Genomic DNA, 5,404 nt, shown 5'->3' with positions numbered 1-5,404 from the left:
GCATGTAGTTGAGACAAGAGTATGCTTTACCTGTATTTATATAAATCTATATCAGTCTGTACTAGTCTGTTCATGTTCACATATATATGTGTTGTTAATAGAAAACACCTAACATGTAGAATGACTTTTTATGAGCCTATTCTAAAGAACTAAAATGGCCCAAAGTATGAAAAGGTCTTTAGAATTCTGAAGCAGCGTCAGAGAACTTTACTCTCAAAATATGTACTGAGGTCATGGAGGGTGAAATATGTCCAAAAACATTATATAACACATGTTTAAAATGTTAGTTATATTTAGTTAGGAGTCTGTTCTTTACGTTTAATAATTACTTTTTATCTATACAATACCAGGAGTTCGGTTAACTGGTGATTCTGATCATAACTGGTTGTCTGTCTCTTTGTGTTAGCCCTGCATGAGACTGGCTCTGTCCAGGTTATAACGTATGGTAGCTGGGTAGTTGGCTCCAGGCCCCCCCGTGACCCTGATCCTAAGGATAAGCGGAAGAGAAAGAATGGATGGATGTCTGGATACAGACTGTAGGTAATCACTTTGCTGTAGTAACAACTATTATGAATCCATTTCCCCATGTTCCTATATATCCTTACCCACTGTAATAATACAACAATGCACTATTTCCTTTGTGCTCATATTACCAACCCTTTTGACACCTCTTCCTGGACTTGTTGCTGTAAAACTTTATCTCTACCTACAGAGACCTCTCAGCTAATACTGTGTAGCTGTCAGGCTCAGGAGAGACTCGGAGGCAGACCGTCACTTAAGTTCACAATTTATTTACACACAGACACCAGGTGCGGATATATACAGGTGAGGGGGCACAGGAAGAGGGTCTCCGGGGAACACAGGCACGGGAAGGGGATGGCTATGTACACAATCCTTCACTGAAGCTCAGGTAGCTCGGACTCCGGCTTTTAGCTCACCAAACGGTGGTCCTCAGGCTGGCGAGAAATCTAACACAGGGAGGAAAAACAGGTAAGTTGTGGCACGAAAGAAACTCGGGAAAAAGCTCAGATTGGTGATGACACTGACGAGTGTTACACAATAATCCAGCGAAGAAGCACTCTCAGCAGCCGCCTTAAGAAGTGGATGAGATGATTGTTTGCAGGTGTCCGAGCCAGGGGCTGGAGCCGTCATGACTCCACCCCGGTAGAGCGCAGTGCGCGGGAGGTGAGAGAGATGCAGCACAACAAAAACACTTGTGCCCATACAGAGTCAGCCGAGAAGGCACAGGGTCATGACAGTAGCCACTTGATTGGCTCTGCAGTTCAGGTAAAGCTGTGTTCAGCTCAGGTGTGCAGGTGTTATTCTCTAGCATGCTAAAACATTTATAGACTTATAGACATGGTCTTCTGTCTCTGACTTAAATAAAACAAACTAGTGTTCAGTCAATCAAAGATAAATGAAATAACAAATAATGAATTAAAATGGCAACTATTTTATATTCTTTCTAATAATTTAAAAGGCATCAGTGACAAGTTTGCTATTGAACTGCTAGCTAATATATATTGACTGACACAGAAGAAGGTGGTACTTACATCCTCTTAGAGCGACCGTGGCTCAGGGGGTTGGGAATCGCATCTGTAACCGGAAGGTCGCCGGTTCGATCCCTGGGCTCTCTGTCCTGGTCGTTGTGTCCTTGGCCAAGACACTTTACCCTACTTGCCTACTGGTGTTGGCCAGAGGGGCCGATGGCGCGATATGGCAGCCTCGCTTCTGTCAGTCTGCCCCAGGGCAGCTGTGGCTACAACTGTAGCTGCCTCCACCAGTGAGTGAATGAATAGTGGTATTGTAAAGCGCTATATAAATCCAATCCATTACTATTATCCTCTTAGAGTTGTAGTAACTATATTTTAGTTGGAACGATTCCCAATAGATTTATTTCAGTTAAAACCAAACATGTTGGAAGGATTTCCTCTGAGGCTCCTGATGAGGTGAGCAGGCACCTCCCAGTAAACAGCACTGAAAATGAGAAGTTGGCACTATTTCACTAGAGTCCCCCCCCCCGACACACACACTCTGTCTGTTCATAATAAAGCACTATTTGCTTGTTCAAGGTAATTTTTAGATCGTATATTTCTCCTAAAACATTTTTCCCAAGATAAAAATGACGTGTTTTCTCTGCACTGTTGCCTTCTTTCTTTTAAATTAAATTGAATAATTCTATTAATTAGGAGGCTTTGGGCTAAACTGAACTCATATACTCATATATATATATACTCATATATATATATATATATATATATATATATATATATATATATATATATATATATATATATATATATATTTATTTATTTATTTATTTATTTATTTTATTTATTTATTTATTTATTTTTCTGACAGCATATGTAACTGTTAGCCTGTTTGTGTTGTCTGTCAGTTTCCCACACAGCCAATAATTCAGATGTTAGATCAGGATGTTCATACTAAATGCATGTTTGAACTCTTGTGGGCTTTTGTTTATGCAGCCTAGAGCTGTTTTTGTTTGTTTGTTTCTTGTTTGGTAAGTTTCATTTGCATATTTCCACTGTCTTGCCTTTAGCTTTCAGTTTGCATGTAGTCTAGTCTACAAATCTACAAATTCATTTAACCCTTTAAGGAATTATTGTTTTTCAGTGTGTTACATAATCCAAACTGTTACCAATCTCAGACGACATTAAACCAAATATACTTTGGTCAGTTTACTTCGACACGTCCAGGTTGTCGTAGCAGATTTTTTCATTACTCCAGTTTCTTAAGCATTCTTATTGAATGTGTTTTGACTTTTGTACATTTCATGCTCTGGTTCTTAAAATATCGCACTGAGAAATGGCACTAAAACACTACTGACTACCACAGGGGACGCTGTTGTTTTGCCTTGATTTCTGGCACAACAAAGCTGCTACATAAAGATTGTGTTTTAAATATAAAAACACAGCAAAGCTTAGTGCCTAAACGATCAGTTCCTTACAGATCAGTACCTTATGAAAAATACAGATCAATGTTATTTAAACTTTGAGTAATTACAAGTTTTAGCAATCATTGGTAGAGCTTCCTGTAAGAGGCTATTGAGACTCACCAGTAAATATAGTCTAATCCCATGACTGATTGATTGTTAAGATTTCTTTAAGGGAAATCTTATTAAGGAATCTTATCTCAGAGGGTTAATAGTTGTTTGGCCAAAGACTGGGAGCAGAAGAGAGCAAGAAGAACACAAGTCCACAGTTATTACAGGATGTTACAGTGTTCTGTGTTCGGCCTATTCATCAAGAATATCTAAACAAAGGCTTTGCACCACCAAGAGGCCATTGAGACCCACCAGTGAATCTAATCCCACGATTGATTGATTGATTGAGATTTTTTAAGGAAAATGTTATTAAAGTTGAATATTTTCAGCTTTTACTTGTGTAGCACAGTAGCAGAACTGGGATCACACCAAGATTTGTTGGGACCTGCAAAGACCAGTTAGCTGTCAGTTAGTAATAAGGTATGTGAACATGAGACTCTGGTGAAGCTAGTAAATCCTGCATGTCAATAAATCATGCAGCACGTAATCATTTATCATCATACTACATATAATGTAGGAACATTATATATGTGACATCAGTTCAGCGTTGAGCACATTCCACTCGGACAGTCCCGAGCTGCAGTGTCGCAGTCATCACTGGTAGCAAAATGCTGCATAGGACGGCTTTTATTGTCTCCTGTAATTGAATAGTTTTTTCTCTTCTTTTTTGTTGCTTTTCACCTTCATTGTTCATTATTATCCTCTAACGGTTGTTATGGAGTGTTTTTTTTAATAATATTCCCATGATAAATTATCCATGCAGGGTTAAACAATGCTAAATGATTTCTCTGAGCAAAACCCGAGGCTACCTTGACTTTGACTGGCAACTTAATGCCATACCATCCAGCAGCTGCAAAAACAAAAATAACTGAAAGATTTTCATTTGTCATGTCACTCGTTTGGATTTGGATTTCTCTCTGTGTCATTTTTTATGTTCACCTGCTGTTTGCATGTTTCTGTTGTTTTTCCTTTTAAACCCGTCTGGCCTGATTGCTGTGTTGCCAAACAGGTGATCATTATCATGAGCTCGGCCTACACTGTGTTGATAAAAGTGCCATTTAAGATCCTGCAGCAGCGTACTGTTCCCAGCACTGTTAGTCATCAGTCAGAGGGCAGTGAACATATTTACACCTAAATGATGGGTTTTGTAAACACCAAACAAATCTGTGGGTGTGTGTCTAATATACCTCAGACTCAAAGAGGTGTGCATGAATTATTTATGTCCCTGTTGGTTCCAAAGCTCTGTCAGCAGGTACATTTAAAATGATAAACTTTTAATTATGCATTTGAGGAGCATTTATTCATCATGCTGGCACTAGAGAAGTAGAGGAAGGAAAGATGACCTGTGTTGTGAAATATGAGTTGTTTTTTAATGAGCCAGCAGTAAACGCATAATGACTTCTCTGTGCTTTTATAATAGGATTGTTGTAAACCCTTGGTGCACGTGTTAACCCATCTTTAGTCTAAATGACGGTACTTCCTTTTCATTATTGCTTAAATTCAGGAAATAAAGTGAACAAGTCAAGAAGTACCAAAAGATTTCAGTTAAAGATGTGTTGTTGATGATGTGTGCGTTTGTGTGTTACATTTGCTGGGTTCGGTTTGGTGTAAGTGTGAAAATTCTCCATCTGTTGGCACACAAACAAAATTCTGTTGCCACCTGAGTCCAATTTTTACATAACTGCCCTCGACCTTTTCTATCACCCCTCCAAAATGTACACACAGTAACACTCTCAGTCTCTGCAGCCCTCTGAACACACAGTCTGATTGCATCTATAACTGTATTTTTATACCAAACTACCTCCCCTGGTAGGCGAAAGCAGAAAACAAGGAAAAACAAACGCATAACGAATGCAGCTTTCTATTCATTTGCGTGTGAAAACATCCCAGAGATAGGGAATTTCAATTAGGACCAAATATCAAACCAGAAGCCAGGGTTCAGAACAAACATCTATTTTGTAATTCCCTCAGTTAATCAGCTCATTTCTAGAATTTCCTGCTATGAAATATTTCTACAAAATCTAATCTTGTTGGCAATATCAGGAAGTACAGTTTAAACTTTGAATATTCACCAGGTCACCCAACGGCAGGGCCTACCATCCCAAATAGAAGCTTTTAAAAGAAAACCTATAAAGGCAAGGCAAGGCAAGTTTATTTGTATAGCACAATTCAACAACAAGGTGATTCAAAGTGCTTTACAGAGACATTAGAAACAAAAACAAATAAAACGCATGATTTAAAATTGATTAAAACAAGCAAACAAACAAACTAATCAACAAACAAACAAAACAGTATATAAAATCAAAACAGATAAAATCAGAACAATAGATAAAATCAGTA

The 5,404-nt window shown here is 38.4% G+C and overlaps 1 long non-coding RNA gene across 1 annotated transcript; it reads right to left on the bottom strand.

Moving 5' to 3' along the window:
* Positions 1-775: 775 nt before the first annotated feature.
* On the bottom strand, positions 776-1,144 carry LOC113029024 (uncharacterized). The gene is made up of 2 exons (XR_003273331.1): positions 1,048-1,144; positions 776-968 (listed from the first exon to the last, which is right to left on the bottom strand). It is a non-coding gene; the product is annotated as an uncharacterized LOC113029024 (long non-coding RNA).
* Positions 1,145-5,404: the final 4,260 nt, after the last annotated feature.

The sequence above is a fragment of the Astatotilapia calliptera genome, chromosome 2 (assembly GCF_900246225.1).
Source record: "Astatotilapia calliptera chromosome 2, fAstCal1.2, whole genome shotgun sequence".
Taxonomy (NCBI): Eukaryota; Metazoa; Chordata; class Actinopteri; order Cichliformes; family Cichlidae; genus Astatotilapia; species Astatotilapia calliptera.
The sequence above is the reverse complement of the archived record's forward strand: the minus strand, read 5'-3'. Positions and strand labels throughout refer to the sequence as shown.